This window comes from Vipera ursinii, assembly GCF_947247035.1.
Source record: "Vipera ursinii genome assembly, chromosome: 3".
NCBI lineage: Eukaryota > Metazoa > Chordata > Lepidosauria > Squamata > Viperidae > Vipera > Vipera ursinii.
Window position 1 is genome coordinate 168,172,471 of NC_139516.1, and position 18,980 is coordinate 168,191,450.

The following is an 18,980-nucleotide window of genomic DNA, read 5'->3' on the forward strand; positions in this document are numbered from 1 at the left end:
AATTTGAGGGTTCTTAATATATCTTCCACCATTCTCAAAATTCCAAGCCCTGCATTGTTATAACAGCTTGAGATGGTTCTGTATGAAATAGTTTTGGGATCTACACATAGCAAACATCACAAAGATCCTTCTCCCTAACTCACTTGAGTCTTAGACATTCTCCACCATAAGAACCATGAAATATGTTGTACGTGGATTTTTATTTACCTTTCTGTTGGGATATTTATGAGAAATTATTTGACGGACATACATAAGTGAAAACTAAAGGAAAAGTTGTACTACATTATGTTTTCATTGCTAGGTTATGATACTCAGTAGCTTTGAAGAAAACTAGTGTACTTCCTTTTTTAAAACAAAAACAAAGCCCCAAGCTTATACATCATTTTATGTTCCTGATTTTAAGCATTTTAACAGAAAATGCCAGCAATGTGTTTATTGTTAACAGAGCAAACATGAATCACTGGAATTAGTGTTAGAGGATAAGTATTTATTCAGCTAAGCTATCAAAAGGATAATAAATTAATATATAAAGGTCAGATTCTTTGAGATATGTATCTCAAGAATATTTGCAGTTCTTTACCTTAATAAGTAGAGATCTTGAACCAAACAAGAACTAAAAAAGCCTTAGTCGGTTTAAAAACTGCTACCTGCAGTTCAGACGGAAGTTATTTACAATAGTACTAGCACTTTGCAAATGCAGAAGTTGCAATAATACTTAAATCAATGGCCTTTCAAAAGATGTTACAGGCAAAACAAAGCACTGGCTGTTTAAATAACCAAACCTTTTTTCATATTAATTACAACAAATGTGATGAATTTCACTGATGTAGAAAATTAGCACCTTTTTGCACATCTCTCCAGTTTTGATTTCCTCCTGGAGAACACAGCCTTGTGAATTATTGCTGTAGCTTTTCTAATGCTGCTGAAATCCATTATTTCTTCTAGAATTATGAGTCTTGTTAGTGGAAATCCCAGTGACTGCCTTCCCAGCATCTGCAGTGCGGTCATTTATGATTAACAGCATGCTCATTAAAAAATGAAAGAATCAGATTTGTGGCTTTCAGCCGGGTGGGGGTAGAGAATGGAGGAAACAGTTATTGAGGCTCCAGTGGAAACAAATAAGGCCACGTTGCTGCTTCCAACTGACACAGCTGTCATGCAAGCATTTGCTGCTGCCGAACAGCTTAGGGATTCTAACCTACAAGGCCATGTAGCCATATGTAAACAATATAGTATTGATGACAGGTTTACAACACTGGAGACAATGTGTGCAGCTGTTAGCTACTGGTTTCTATACTATGAGACAAATGTGTGCGGTTGCTCTTTTTGAAATTGTATGTTTGCAGATGCCTGGCATCAGGCCTTTATGGTGGCACGAAGAAAAGTTGAACCATCGGCAATTGTCAGTGAGGACTTTGTTTTACGTCTCATGGTGCTCTGTGAAAAATCATGTGCAATATGTCAGAGTTGCTGGCAATCTGAGGCACACATACATTCTTCATTCTTACATGACAAGCCACAAGCAGCACCCAAAATAAATTCCTTGTAAGTGTCTACTCTGCATAATTCAGTGTTCTTCCTAAAGACAAGCTTCTAGAAGTTACCAGAAAAAGTTATTAGCAGTGAGAAGACAGTAAAGCAGTGGTGGGATTCAGCCAGTTTGCACCAGTTCAGCAGAACCGGTAGCTAATTTTTTGTTGCCCAGGCCCAGAATGGACTTCTGGAAGGGGCATCTACACAGAGGACTGGTTGTTCACATATTTAAATCCCACCACTGCAGTAAAGGAATAGAAACTAAATTCAGAAAATGAAATAGAGGTAGAAAGCAGGATTTATTGGCATGTGTGTGTGTATAAAAAGAACTACATTATGATTGCAGCTGCAGACCTGTGTCAACAGCATATGATACAAAGGAGTAGGATGGTAAGGGCTGCCATCTTGATTTTTTTACTTCCATCCTTTTCCCCACAGGTATATTCTTGAAAACTTCATCAATGGAATAAATCCTAGATAGAGCCGTTATGCCTTACCAAATCATACTCAGAGCAGCAAAAATGTTTATGGTGACTAAAACAATAAAAAAGTAGTTCCTATTAACATATTTTTGTTAGTTCTGACAATATGATATTACTTGAAAAGATCTGCTAACAAAAGTGGCCGTATGTTATATTTTTTCAGTTAAAATTTAATAACTATTATTAAAAAGGAAGAACAGTATTTAATAACTGCAGTTATTGTGAGGTGATAAATCCTATTGTGTCTGCAGATACCTTCAGTGTCAAAGTCTAAAAGAGTATATAGAATATTAATAAAATCAAGATATTTATTAATGAACTTTGAGCAGAATAAAATAAATGATATCATTAAGTCTAAATGGCTGTGTAAGTGGTACGCACTGTGCAAATTATTACCATTGTTTTGTTCAAGGAAATCTGTGTATATCACAGTTAAAGACTTCCACACATAGCTTTAATTTTTGTTGGAGGCCTGATCCTTGTGAATATTGGTATTTCTCTACAAGAGCTGAAAAGGATGACCAGTGTGCTATTTACAAATCCTACTAACAGATACTGCTGTGTTTCTAATAACCTTATACTCAATCACAAGAACTCACAGGAATTGCAGTCAATCAGCTAAAACAAACAGCTGCTGGGAATGAAAGTTCAGTTTTGCTACCCTTTGATATTCATAAAATCATTGCCAGAGCATTGAAACGTGGGTGAATGTCAAACCACATTTTTGTGTAAATTATTTTTGTATAAACTATCTGAAGCATTTATCTTCAATTTGAAAATATGAGTAAGTCATTTTATTTTACGAAAAATCCCCCTATGTTTTACTTCAATTTCCTGCTATATCAGGGATTTACATTCCATAGGTCTTTCAAAGCTGGGAGGGAATTTGTTGAAAAAAAATGGAATACAACAGGTAAGAGGAGTCTTGCCTTTTAAGTCATCTACATTTTAAAAAATAGTTTTGTAATGGAATCTAAACTTCAAGGCTTAAAAAACATTTATAAAATCCAAGACATTTCTTGTTGTAAATTGCAATCTCAGAGGTCCTAACAGTGCTGCCTTGCTCCATCATACCTTGTATGTTTCTTGTTAAGCTTAAAAGGGTTTTTATGAATGTTAACACTTGGAGTCAGGCTAAAGGAGACATTTTCAAAAGTATTCATTTAAGTTGATAGGGTGGATGGGAACCCTTGATTTGCTCCAGCAGAACAATTCTTACAAAGGTATCACCAAAGTCCACTATTTCCTGATTCTTGATAAATGTATGCATATATCAAAATGGTTATTGTTAATATGGATCAAATGCAACTCCTTCCAAATCTTCTTTGATTAAAAAATATAATAGGATCCATTATCAATGATTATTTTGAAAATTCCTCACCTTTATCAAAGGATGGTAATCTAATGGAAACTCTCATTCAGCAATGTAAAACCAAGATTGGGAGGCATAATACAATGACCATATCTTGCCCAAAAATCTTGAGGACCACTAGGTAAAAATGAAGAAATACAGAAAACCCTTTTCTGTCATTTAACAAGAATTTTGCGAAACTGAAATTTAGTCCCAAACAGATAAGACATCTTTTTTTTTTAAAAAAAAGTTTTTTATTTTTATTTTTCCCAACTCTCCCCCATACATATCAACAAATATACTGTAATATTTTATCAAGTATTAACATACATTCTCTTTACATTCTTATCTATCAGATACTTTTAATAAAATAAATACATACAGATAAATTTTGGTGTTGCTCGTCCATTTCCCCTTTCACTGTATCGACACTCCTTCTTTTTCTTCCCTCTTCTCTACCTTCTTTCTCCATTTCTTCTCTTTCTTCCCTTACTTCCCTCTTCTTCCTCTCCTCTCCTCTCCCCCTCACCACTCCCCTCCCATTTCTCCCCACTTCTCCTCCTCTTCTCCTCCAACCTTCCTACTTCCTTCCCCCCTCCTCTACTCTCTTCCCTCTCTCCTCTCCTTTCTTCCCTCTCATTCCTCTTCAGATACAATTCAGGGGTAATGTCTGAGCAACTCCTCTCCCTAGATTTTTCAATATCTATATTAGATATAATAAGATTAATTTTCAATTACATTAATATTCTATTAATCTGACCTTCTCGGTATATACTTCTATAAATATTTATACAACCTCCAGTTCATATATACTGTGTCGCCTGGGTCTCCCTCCTTATCTCCTCCTTTTAATTCCACCTAAGTTAGTGTTAGCTATCTTTTAACCATATTCTCTTTTCACCCAATGATAAAATTTTCCCCAAATTTCATCATACTCTGACTCTGTCTTACAGTAAAGACATCTGAAGCCCTTGGTGGTCTTCACCTTGGTTGGTTGGTTGGTTGCTTGCAGACATTTCATTACCCAACTAGGTAAAATCTTTGGTATGAGTAAGTGTGGGGTTTGCTCTCTGTTTTTACACAGTAGTTTTCCCTCAGTCTGCTGTGTCATGAGAATACCAAAATACAGTCAATATCTCCTATTTGCCTATCTAGTCTTCCAAGTGAAAGAACAGTTGAAGAAATAAGTCTTTTATTAAAAAACTCACTGCCAAGTCTTGGCAGCCAAATGTACGTTCCCCCTCTCCCGATTTACTGCAGCATACAAGCTGTGCTTACTTCTGCCTGCCTGCTAAGTCAGTGAGAAATTGGCTCATGATTTAATGAAGCTATGCACTTCCCTCTTGATATAAGAGTTTATGGGATATTAGTCACTTTCTATAGGAAGAATTCAGGGTCCTTCATTCAGTGGTGATTTTTGATGCAGTTAGTGAAACTGTGTTTCCTCAGGATTATTATTACAGAGATTTAACTGGGTAATCGAATTAAGTGGTTTGTAGCAACAGAGCCCTTAGCTAAATAAGGTATTGCCTTCTGGAACGTTCAGAAGATATAGTGGAGTCAGAAAATCCAGTATACAAACAGGAAAAAGTGAGACCCCTATATGCACTGAAACTATAGTTCCAGATTAACTCAGATTTCTTGGAACAAACCGCAAAGCTACTGGTAAAAAGTCAACAAAATAAAAGATGCAAAAGTGCATCTTAGACTTTTCAATTGATTTCTTAAAGACACATTTTGTACTTTGACTCCCTTTTTATGGTTTCTGGTTTGCAATTTTGATAGCATGGGCTGGATAAGTTTTGATGACTTCTATACGGTATTTTTACTTAATTTTCTGGTCATGTGCTAATTTCGGTGCTTAAAACATCTCCTAGTACTCTGCTATCTCAAAAATTGTTATTTCCACCCTGAAAAGCATGTTAGGGATATCATACAGTGGTGCAGAGAAGAGATACAGAAAACTTTTAGCTCTTTGTTGCCATCTAATGCTGTCTAAATTTTTGCAGCCCCAGATACTGACAGTTCAATTCTTCCTAATTGAAAATATCAGGCAGTTTTAAAATATTTAATATTAAATAAAATAAATACATAGTTTTCCATTTATTACTTGTATCCTAGTTTGTATAAAAATTGAGGGTGAAAAAATATGAATATTTTATCTTCAAACACCAGAATAGGTCCCATTAAAATATGACTTGACCTGAAGCACCCACTGAGGTCCATGGCTGATAGAGAATTTAAATCTGGGGCCTTTTGAGACTAGCCCAATCTATTAATTACTCCATCATACTAATGCTGTAGCAGCTACAAGCTCTTTGTTGATTATTATCTCTTAAATATAACAACCTCTTTAATTCTCTCCCATTCCAGTCCTCTGTTCACTATACTGATTTTGTATAAATCACATCTAAACAAAATAATATTGCATATTCAGGATTAACCTGTAGTATACACACCCCATTTTATTTATTTAGTTACATTTATATACCGCCCTATTCCTGAGGACTCAGGGCGGTTTTGGAAGCATTCATTAATAAAATCATATTGAGGTTTGAGTTATTAGGATTCTATGTCCATACTAATGTTATCTAGAAAGAGAGAGTAAAAATTTCCAGACATATCATCAGAAACTAATGAGAAATTACTGAATATTAAGCACTTCAGGGGGCAAATGACTACATCTCAGTTTAAAATGTTGACTCTGGAAAGCTAAATCTCCTTGAAAAGTTTATGTCATTGTGGAAGTGAGAATCAAGATCAAGTGTAAAATTTGATAATAGCCAATATCTATGGGTATCTAGTGGATCAAATTAGTAAAATCTGGCTTAATGCATTAGAACTGAAATGATTTTAATCAAAATGAATGAACCTTTATTATCAAAGTACAACATGTGTACAGTGAGATTGGCTGAGCCTCCCTTCGTGCCCCCCTCCCCCCACAACTCACAGTGAGAACAAACCCACCGTCTTGTAGTATGGCAATATGACAGAATCCTTATTAAGGTATTAATACATCTAAAAATTATGACATGAGATTTTATAGTACTTTTATAGATTTTATAGTGGCTGCCATACTGAAAAATATGCATATCTGCTATTGTGTAAAATAGTTCTGAAGAGTCCAATTGAGAACATTTGCAAAAGTATTAGGTTAGTTGTGTTAATATGAAGATTCTCAGTTATCTCTAGGTCATGGCTGTCCAAAGGTGTTGTTCAAAAGGCACCTGGACTTTCTTGGTTTTTTCCTTGAAAACATTTTGTTTTTCATCCAAGAAGCTTAGGCTAGTTCTCTCTGATATCTTGGATCTGGCATTTGATATTCTTCTGCATCTCCAAATACAAAGCGGATTCTCTTTGAGTAAAATATTATGCTGACTAAAGTTAGGAAACGTGAATACATTTTACCTCTGTAATGCTTGAAGCGAGCTATTTCCAGTATTCCTTATGGCAGACTTGACAGAAGATTAGATGACAAAAAGTTTGAAACCACAAGAAGAAAGAGGCACTCACTGGGATCCCATACATACACTGCTTCATTTCACAGTGTGCAGCTTCTCCCTTCCCTGCTTCAGGGGTTCAATACTGATTGAAGAGTGAGATGGTAAAGAGCTCGCCATTCATATGCTAGCTTCATATGAGAAATAGTCTTTTAATAAGAGAATGTCATCCTATTCCTGACACTCAACAGTTTTACTTTCATCCTTTGCTCTTGAATCACTGGGGGAGGGGAGGCTGAATTCATGTGTTTGAAATAATGTAGTTCCCTTTCGTTTCATTGATCTAGAGTCTTAGCTTCTGTGCTTTAGTATTATAATTTTACTTTGAAGAAAGGTAGACTTCGCTCACTTTTTGATGGCTCTAATTATCAGCTCAGATTTTACCACAGACAAAAAGACTTAAATGGAAAATTAAACAGTTGGAGACTGGAGTCTTAGCATGATAAAGGCATAAAATTTAATCCAACCATTTCCCCATTTGGGTGTTAACTCTGCCTTGCTAACTGGTTTTGCTTTAGTGGCACCTAAGTTTTGGGCTTTGGGGAAATTACTTTCCTCTGTAAATTTACCATTGTCAGTGGTTTTTCTATGTCACATTGGTTTCCTGAGTAACAGAGATCCTAAGAAAAGAAAAAAGTTAATTTTTCTACTTCTAAGAGAAGCAACAAGAACCTTACTATTCCCATACTCCTTTTCTTGTCTCCAGATCTCAATAAACTGATGAAATAACTACAGTATATGATGTATAATGAAAAACCTTCAGATTATTGATTCTTTCATTCCTTTGTCTATTATTTTGGAGCTTTTCTTTCAACATAAAGGTATTCAGAAAGTAGGAAGTAGGATACAGCTTTTCTTTTCCTTATTTTGTTCTTAACTGAGGCAACAACAACTCAAATCTGCTACAAATAACTCAAATATGCTATATATGAGATCCCAGCAGATTTCTGTCCTTTAGGATTTTTTTTCTAATTTTTCTGAATTCTGAAAATACACTAAGCAAATACACACTTACTGTTTAAACTGCAATATTATCCCACTGGATAATTCCTCGCTTCTGTTCCAGAAAAGCCTTTTCTTCCTGAGCATCTTTTTGGAGATAGATAGATAGACAAGACTCTCTCTCTCTCTCTCTCTCTCTCTCTCTCTCTCTCTCTCTCTCTCTCTCTCTCTCTCTCTCTCTCTCTCTCTCTCTCTCTCTCTCTCTCTCTCTCTCTCTCACACACACACACACACACACACACACACACATATACACATACAAAATCATCCATCCATGCATCCATCTATGCAATCATGTATCAATAGAAACTTAAAATTTATATATATGTTTATATATATTATATAATATGTGTGTGTGTGTGAAAATTGAAAGTGTCAAAATACACAAACTTGCAGATACATCAAATAGCTTTAAAATCCTTTCTTAGCATGCATTTCTTTTTAAAGGCTAAAAGCCATGTTTACTATAAGCACTGTGATCACACAAGCGCGGTTGCCTCTAGGTAAGAGAAACATACATTTCTGAATTATAACATTCTTTTTTTACCTCACTTTGTTTAATTTTTAAATGAATAAGATAGTGTATTGTTTCACTATCTTCTCAGTCACCTGAGATAGAATGGGAGTTGGTACAATCTCTCTACCTTGAGTAACAGCAAAAATGATGAAATACTGTACTATTTTCATTTATTTTTTTTTTATTGAAAAGTTTTATAAAATACAATTTTCCTTTAAAAAACCCCCCTTCCCCCTCCCTCCTCCCCTCCCTACCTCCCCCCTATCTCCCCCCTCCCCCTCCCCCTCCTCCCTCCCCTACCTCCCCCCCTCCACTTCCCCTCCTCCCCCCTCCCCCCCCCCCGACTTCCCAGAGCAAAATACAAGGTATATATCTAAAAGGCAATCATAAACAATCATATACTAACAATTATAAACTCTAAAATCCATCACTCTCTAGCTTGTATATAGTAAACCGATCCTTAATAATACTAAATATATATAAAAAACTAAAATAAAAGAAAACTAGCATCATTCCCATCTATGTTCTTCCACAATTCACTATTACCTTAACATATTCTCATTTGCACATTAATAAATAGTTCTTACACAAATTAACCCACATTAACCCACAAAACTTTCTTCCTCTTCCTCTGTAGTAAGTTGTCCATTAATTCCAAATTAAAAAAAAAAAATCTATTACCATACATAGCATCCCAAAACTTTTTTTTTTTAAAAAACACAACTACCACTTAACTATAAATATTTTGTGGAAGTTCCATAGATTTCTACTGGTCTTATTTTTTTTTCTTTTTTGAGCGTTTTAAGGCAGCACGCGTCACCCTCTGTTCTCTAAGATCATCCAAAAGAGTTGCAGCTTGAACTCCTCCTGTACCCTTCTCGTCTATCTGTGCATCTTCATCCTCTTGATGTTCTCCTTCTCCAGATCCCTCTGCAGCTTCCAGAAGTGTTGATGGGGTTACTTCCAAGACATTATTATAAAAATCATGCGCTTGCTTCACATTACTCAAACAGTATCTTTTGCCATCATACATGAAGCTCAACCCAACTGGGATCTCCCATCTGAACCTTATATCTCTTTGCTTGAGCTCTTGCACAAGAAATATAAAATCCTTCCTTCTCTTTAAAATCTTTGGAGGAATTTCTTTTAAAACCAAAACTTGTTGACCAGCAATCACAACTTTGGTATCGTAGGCAGCTTGTATAACTTCATCTCTAATTTCCCTTTTTACAAAATAAACCACCACATCTCTAGGCAACTTTCTCTGTTTAGCAATCCACGAATTCACACGGAACACTTTGTCCATACCTTGTTTTAATTCAGATGCTGGATGGTTCAATACTCCCTCAAAAGCCTCAGAAACCAGCTGCTTTAAATCTTCCTTAATATCCTCTTTTAGGCCTCTAATTCTCACAGCAAACTGCATCTGGTAAAATTGGGCCAAGCTCTGTTCACTGTCAATTTTGTCTTTTAAATCTTCAATTTCCAATACTTTTGCTTCTAATAAAGCATTCTTTTGAATCAAGTCTTGCACTTGATCATCCAGCACCTCCACACATTTAGCAACTTTTTGCACTGAGGACAAAATGTCTACCTTCATTTCTCTAAGTTTCTGTTCCATCCTTTCTTCCATTCTCTGCTCCAATTTCTCCAATTTCTCCTCCATCTGTAGAAATTTAACACCCATTGACTCCAAAATTAACTGGGTATGTTTTTCAAGATCCTTCGATGTCAATACATCAGGAGAATGCAACGCCTGCAGCAATGATTGTTGTTGCACCGGAGAATTTCCAGCACTCCGAAAAGTTCTAGGGGGAGGTTTAGCCGCCAACTTTTACTTACTATTGTGACGCACTTTCACTTTAAGTTTTAAACAAAGTCCATCAAGCTTGAGAGTAAAATAAAATCTTCTTCATCTCTTCATCTTTCCCTCTTGTACTGCTCTGCCTGCTCTTTCCCTTTCATAGTCTCTCCTTCAAGCAGGGATGGTCGCAGACGCCTGGCTCTGCTCCATAAAGTCCGGAGCAGAGACGCTGGTCAGCTGGGAGCAGCCCAGGCTACGGGGGAGTTCAATCCTTCGGCCGCCCAAGCTCCAAGCTCAGGCGGCCCCGGAGAACTCAACCCCCACCTGGGGGCTCACCCCCTCCTCTTCTCCCGAGGAGGGGGCTTCAGATTCGCCCGAACAGCTGATCGGCGCTGTTTCGGGCGAAAAAGCACCAGCTGAGCCGCGGGCAGCCCGGGAAGGCTCCCTCCGTCGCTGCGGAGCCACCGGAAGTCCTACTATTTTCATTTATTAAAAAAATAAAGAAGGCATGGTCATGGTAAATTAGTTAAAAATTCAAGAGTTGGGTTTGATAACTTCACTTTTTAATTACTTTCAGAAATTATCTATTTAATGATGCTAAGGATCATTAACTAGATTAAGGATCTTCAAAGAACAAATTTGCAAAATCACCTGATTCTAGAATACAAGAAAGAATAACTATAGTCTTAAGAATTTTTTTTTAAAGAATTTGAAACAAGTTACACTTTAATCCAAGAAAGTTATAAACAAAGAAAATGAACTAGATAAATTTGGAATATTAGGACTTTTACAATTATTAGGAAATAATTATATAAATAAACAGCACCTTTATGGGAACTGAATTATTTAGTATACCTTAAGTCATGTCAAACCAATCTTATTTCATTCTTCGACAAAGTGACTAAGCTAATAGACCAGTGAAATATATAGTATACTTAGACTTCAGTAAGGCATTGGGATAAAGTAGACCACAACCTACTCCTTGGTAAGCTAGAAAAAGGTGGAATAGACAACATCACCACCAGATGGATCTGTAGCTGGCTGGAAAACCATACTCAATGAGTAGTCCTCACTGGCACTACATCCACATGGAGAGAAGTAGTGGGGTACCACAAGGTTTTGTTTTAGGCCCAGTACTCCTCAATATCTTCATCAATGACTTAGATGATGGAATTGAAGGGGAACTCATCAAATTTGCAGATGACACCAAGCTGGCAGGAGTAGCCAACACCCAGAAGACAAACTCAGGATCTAAAAGATCTTGACAAACTTGGACAATGGGCCCTATCCAACAAAATGAGATTCAATGTAGAGAAAAGCAAAGTTTTACATTTAGGCAGGAAAAATCAAAGGTACAAGTACTGATTGGGTGAGACCTGGCTTAAAAACAGTAACTGTGAGAGGGATATTCGAGTCCTAGTGGACAATCACTTAACCATGAGCCACCAGTGTGCAGCAGCAGCCAAAAAAGCTAATATAATCCTGGGTTGTATAAACAGAAGCATAGAATCAAGATCACGTGAGGAATTAGTACCACTTTATAAAATCCTTGATTTTTTTTTAACAATAACAGTCTTTAGTGCTTAGCAAACAGTGTGTTGTCTGGGTTCATTTGTTTAAAAACAATCAGTAATAATTAATTTCTATAATTCCATAGTCAATATATTAATCAATGATATGTTTCCTTGGTCTTCTCTTCTTCCAGTAGTGTTCTTCTTATGTCAACATTAAACAAATATAATTCTTAATACTTTCATTACATACAAGGTTAAATACAAACATTTTCCCTGTATTTATACAAATAACAATAACATCAACATAAACATATAACATCTTTTCTAATTGGCTTATCTTTCAATTGTATTTGTAAAGGTCATCTTATTGAGTCACTATGTGTCCTGTTTTCAAGATTCTTATTTAAGCTTAGTTTCCCTTCAGTATTCAAACCATTCTGATCAGTCATGTTTTTCTCAAAGTTAATTACCTTTAAATATCCAAACTTTTCATTCACATACACCAGGAGTGTCAAACTGCCGGCCCGCAAGCCGGAGCGTCACGGAGAAACCGCACCCATCCCATTTTCGGCAATGGGAAAAAGTTCCGGTACGTCATGCGATGTCACGTGACGTCGCTAGTTTGACATGCCTGACATACACCATCCCAATATTTTTACATTTCATATATTATAGAAGATACTATGCTACTTGTGTAATATATCCTTCTTACTGTAGAGCCCCTTTATATCTAAAATTTATCTATTCTTTTAACCATATTCAAACAAGTGTTTAATCATATAGTACTCCATCTGGTAAATTGAGTCAAATGTCTTGAATCTAACTATAGCCTTCTTCTTTTGTCAAGTAGCTTTCCAAATCAGTATGTTCAGCTTGCCAGGGGATTCTTCCTGTATTTTTGTGAATGTTGTTGGAAATAGGAAAGACAAATTAAGTAGAATGTGTGTTTTTTGTCTCCCAAACTGTAATGATTCTCCTAGCAGCTCTATAACCCATTTAGTTAGATCTTTTTTCTTATCCTCAAGCTTGTTTTGGAATCCTGAAAGATAAAATATCTTTTCCATTTTCATTGCTGTAGCAAAATCTTGCGGATTTTCTTTTGTTTGTATTAAGTTGTAGTTCTCTTCATTTGCAGCTTCCTGATTTGGGTCACTTTCCTCTAGTTTGTGTTCAGTTATAGATACTGCTTCAGACAGGAAGGTGGTGCAGAGAGTGGTGAGGATGGCTGAAAAGATCATTGGCAGTTCTCTCCCTCCCATCCAGGACATAGCACAGAAGCGTTGTTTGAAGAGGCAACGGATGGAAACTAATCAAGGAGAGAAGCAACCTAGAACTAAGGAAAACCTTCCTGACAGTTAGAACAATTAACCAGTGGAACAACCTGTCTCCAGAAGCTGTGAATGCTCCAACAGTGGAAGTTTTTAAGAAGAGACTGGGCAGCCATTTGTCTGAAATGGTATAGGGTTTCCTGCCTGAGCAGGGGGTTGGACTAGATGACCTCCAAGGTCCCTTCCAACTTTCCTATTATGATTATGATTATGACTACTCATCCTCTTCACAACCTTTGGTTTTTTATTGGTTTAAATTGCTCTTATTTCTTATATTGTTTAATCCTCTTTTAATTTTTGTATTTATATCTTTTAACTTTTTATTGTTGTGAGCCACCCTGAGTCTCAGGGAGAAGGGTGGCATATAAATTTAATAAACCTTCACCTTCACCTTAACCTTGTTACCTTCTGGGAGGATGCTTCGTGGTATCTGTAGCAGAACATCCAGATTCAACCATTGTTTCATTCCATACAGCATTAACCTAGTGAACTCTCAGGCTTGCTCCTTCTGCTATATATTCAAGATAGACAGTATTTAATATTTTATTGCTATGTATATGTAGGGGTGTGGGTCTATACATATGTTGTTTATAGTATGTTTTAGGTGTGTGTCATGTATGTGTTTCACTTTGAGAGCGGGCAACTAAATTTCATTTTAGATGTGTGTCGTTGTGCCCACAGTAAAAAATGACAATAAAGATCACCTTATCTTATCTTATCTGATTTGTTTGTTCATTCTTTATCATCGTTTTCTGAGAGGTTTTTAATTGTAAGTTTAGGTTAAAGATGTGCTCATTTATGTCATCAAAGTTGTTTTTAATCTCATCATGATTTGAAACAATTGTCATTTGAATATGTCACATCATTACATACATTTCCTCTTGGAATGTATTTGTCTTGTCTTGGAGTATTGCTCTTGAAGATCTCTGATGTTGCAGGCTGGGGCCTTCACAAGAGAATATTAAGTATGGTTTCCTGTCACTTTTAGATAAGTATGCAGCATCCATTTTATCTCCCCCCGGCTCCAGATAGTCTTTTACCGGCACCATAGTTTCTGTAATTAGCCTTGTCAAACCAGCCAATCTTAAAATCCAAACAATCAAATCTTATATAGTTCTTATCTTTATATATGTTTTTTACAATCCAATGTGTTCCCAATTGTCAAAGCACCACGAAAAGCAGTATTTTGTAACAGTTCTTCTGTTCAGGAATCTTACAATTGCCATCCAGCCAAAATTTCAGTCCAGAGTGTTTAACCACTTAGCTTTCCAGTAAACTCCCCCCTAGAAGTCTAGCCAAAAGTCAAAGTTTTTCTTTCTCTGCAAACAATTCTTGTGCTTAGAAATCACAGCTCAGTAAATATTTATAATTCCAGAAGTTCAACAATTTTTAAAACAAATGTAGTTCTCACTCTATAGTAGATAGCCCAGTGAATTTTCTTTCCTTTGTTCTCAGCTGTTCTCTATTTGGGTAGAAGTCACTGAGGTTCAAAGAAACAAATTGTTCTCTATTTCTGGACATCTTGCCAATTTCTGAGTCAATGCAGCTATAGTTTTATGCTCTAATCCTCCACTAGATTTAAGTAGCTATTCATTTTCCAACTTTTAAGACAAAGAATTATTATTTTATGATTTCATCAATACTCTTTCAAATGTGAAATCTTAACAGTTTTCATAACTTTCAGATTTGTCCAAACTATAGTATTATTAACTTCATTTCAATATATTTCTGTCCCCCATAAAAATTAAATTGCTTCCATCTATGGAAGGGTGGGTGTGGGATCCCCTCCCTTCTCACTTTTGGAGGATTTTTTGCTTCTTGGGGATCTTTTCCAGGAAATAAGTTACAAGATAGAAGAGAGAAGGTCAATATTCTCACCTAGTTCCAAGAACGCTGTTCACAGTTTTTTCTAGTTAGTGCTTTTGGACTTCGGCTGCTGGTAGCTTGGGCCAGTCACTGATGTGCAGCTAGCTTTTCTCCTCTCAGGTTGGAGGGCTTCCCCCAGATCAAATGGATTGACCACCATCTTTCTGTGATCCACAGGGGCCTCTTTTTCTTTGTCACCTCTCCAGGGTGACTTAGACCAATTTAGGGTCTCCTGGCAGGGTGAAAGCTGCCATAGGATGCGGAGCTCCATAGTCCCTCAGCTGAGTGCTACAGCGCAAAACCGGAAGTCCAAAAAGTCTGTAATTTTGAGAGGCACTTTCAGACTGTGAGGCCCTAAGCTGTAGCTGATGTAGCTAGGCTCTAAATCTGCCACTGGATTCTGGAATAAGTCAATCCTAGAACAAATCATTTGAGCACAAATTGCCAGCCTTAAGTAATCATATTTTGGTCCATTATGCACAGACGTATCTCCCTTGAGAAGTCCCTTATGCTGAGCAAGATGGAAAGAAAGAGAAGAGTATCATGAATGGCAAGTTGGATAGGGGACTTGGCACAAGGTTGATGGGTGCATAGTTGGAAGACCAGATCACACTGGGGATAGAAGATCCATCTATATTGTCACTAACAGATAACATTGACTTGTGGCACATAATCAGATCTGATACTGTGCAGGAACTAAGCTAGGAAAGCACATTATGTAAGCCTTCATTAATGACAAGATTAACTCAGAATAGTAGGAGGAAAAAGCTTAGAGTTTAAACTTATAGACCTATAAACTATAAACATATAGATCATAGACTTACATAAACAGTATTTCTTCATTGCACTGCAGAGGGCAAATGTTTGTTCTGTTTAAGGTTTCACTGTTGTCTGCAGAAAAGCTTTAAATCTACCCAAGTCTGTTCCCTAGTACTAAGTACTCAGGGTCTGGAGATGTGAAATTCACTTTCAAACCCAGGTATGAACTCTGACAATTCCTAATCAAGAGGAATATTGTTTACTAGTCATTTTTATGCACAAAAGCTCTTCAGGAAGATGCATGAGATTACAGAAACAGTATTAACTTTTAGAACTGTGCATATACAACAAATATTACAGAAACACACCTGATTCTGCCTTTGTTTGGATTTAGAGTAACTATTTTTTTCAGAAAATAGAACTTGATTATTATTATATTTTATACAAAGATAGTAAACAGAATTTCCCATGTTTTTTTCCAAGCACCATTAGTAAATATCTGTAATACTTACTTGAACATGGCAAATTGTTCTACATGATTTGCTAAAAGACATATTGTATTATATCGTTTGTAGGGCATTTGGGGCTTTAGAAACTGCTGGATATTATTATAGCATTTTATAATAGCCAATGTGTTTGATTTCTCTTTTTGTTATTTTAGAAGGGGTGATGCATTTTTTAGAAATAGTTCTTAACTTATCTTGTGAAATTTGAACAGGTGTAGTTGTCCATCACATATTTTGATCTGAAAGATAAAGCTGGAAAAGTATGCATATAACTAAGGGGTTTATGTAGTAACATTTATGTAGTAATAGTGCTACAACTCTACTGTGTTCCCAGGAAAGTCCCAAGCTTGACTGTAAGGACTTAGTGTCATTTGAAAACGTATTACTGAATTTTTTTTAGTTAAAAGCTGGAAACCAGTTAGCTGTGCATATGAGTAGAGCAAAAATGTCCTGTGCAATATGAGTAGAGGAAAAATGGATAAGAGATGCTCTATGGTACATATGGTACATCACTAGAGATGTCTATGATTGGCTGAATATACTTTTAGTTCTACATGCAAGTGGGACTCAGTAAATCTAGATTTTTACTTATGGATAAGATTATAAGCATTTTTAATTGAACCAACTTACTAATTTTTGACCAACTGATGAAAGGATGACTTGAGTAGTTGAAATTTCATTTTGATAGCCAGATCAGCCCAAGAGATGACTTAAAGTAGGTAAAAAGACCCTTGCATTCAATTACGTATTCAGATTAAGTTTATCTCTGCACTTTTTTCAGAAGCAAAGCTCAGATCAAGTATTGGATTTATAAGAGAGGTTATCTGTTTACTGTGCTTCACTGTTCATGCAGTGGACTGATCCATAAATTACAATATAAATATAAATCCCTGTAATGAAAAAAAAATAAGGCTTAATCCCAAATAAATGACTGCTTATCAACATAGTACTTTTTTGCTATTATTAAAATGACTAAACACTCTGCTATTCTTTAAAGCTCAATATTAGAAATAAATCATTACATGCCTACTGCATGGCTTTAAAGATTTAGGGTATGTGGATATCAACAATTTGACCTGGGACGGTTTTTCAATATGCACTTTTTTTAAAAAAAAAGCAAAGAATTTTTCAAACTAAAAGCATTATTCTTTAAATGCCTTAGATGTCAATTATTACATTTATGAAATAAATTGTTTTTAAGCAAAAGTTCACCAAGACACAGTACAATTCTTCTCTATTATTGCTAAAGTTTTTAACATGTGACTTTGGGAAATACTTTGCCAGAGGCTGAACTGAGATCCTTTGACTTATTTGATTTGGATGATCAGCTTCAAACAGCTGAAGATGAGTGTGAGGGGAGCTGATTGTGTTCAATATTCTTGAAGGTTACATTGTTAATAAATGGACACTGAAACAACAGCATTAATCAATCCCAGGAACCTTGAGTTGAAAGTCAAATTACTGGCAAGTATAGAGATGTTCTTCTATACAGAAACTGCTTGGGGGAAGAAATAGGTCTTCTATGGAAGGTCTAGTTCTTGAACAGTCCTTTTCTGTGGGATAGTTTCAAATGGCTCCCAATTGGTATTGGGCAGCTTCTGAAAGTAGGACACAAAGGTTTTACTGTTCTGTGTTTGCAGGCAGGCAGGTCCAGTTCCCTGACCAGTGGACCTCCTTGCGTATAAGGATTTTTGCTCTCATACTCTCTTGATTTAATCTTCTTTTGGTAGCTGAGGTGTGTGTGTGTGTGTGTGTGTGTGTGATATAGCCCTGATGTTTCATTGCAAAAGACCCTGGAACAACATCCTTTTTTCAGCTGATTCAATCCTCCCTCTACTCAATGTAGATTTTCTTTTTTAGTAGGAATAATTTGTTTTTGCTGAAAACACTTCTGCATGGCCAGAGTTCAAAAATGTAAAAAAATACTTTCTTCATAGTTATGTTATTAATTAATAATATATATACTTCACAGTTTCTTTAATGGTAGCTTAAATGGAAATTTCCCTCCAATTTTATCCCTACAACATCAGGCTAATGATATTTCATCAGTCAGGTTGATAAAATGTGATTGGCCCACAATCCCTAGGAGCAGAGTTTGTGTTAGGCTTAATCCATGAGCATGTAGAGTGTATTTCCAATTTTTTCTTTATTTTTCTTAATAAAAAAATATAAATCAGTACTTAGTTCTTGAAAAATATTCCAGTTGTTGGCATCACTGCAGAATCTTAATGTCACTCAATCCTTCTTTCTTGATTCTGAGATTGTTCCCTCTTTTTAAGTATATATTTTAAATTATAGTGAATACCAAGGCATAGTGTCATATCTAATGTTTAAGATATTCCAACAGCTTAAAAAGAAGGACTACTTGTATAAATCTTGGTTTTCCATGGAGTAATATGGATGAGATTTGAACTATTTCTGTCTTATCCACAAGCCTTTTTAACAAAAAAAGAGAAACATACACACATACCACCCCAAGATAAAAGAGAAATGAAATATGACAGTAATAGCTAGAATAAATTAGTTTGAAGACTTAAGGATGTTAAAACTGGAACCTAGTTAATTATAATCACTTTATGTGCAATGTTATGCTCCTTACGGTGCAAAGTTGCTGTCACAGTACTGGAAAACTTCACCTTTTTCAAAATGCAAAGGTCTTCATTCTCTGGCAGACCCATCAAACTGCTGACAACAAAGTATATGAGCGATTTACACTTTATAAATCATTGTTCTTTTCTGGTAGTCAAATATAATTATAGTGACTGAGTAAAGTGAAAAATAGTGGGGGTTTTGCATGGCAGGTGTGATTGAGAGAAGG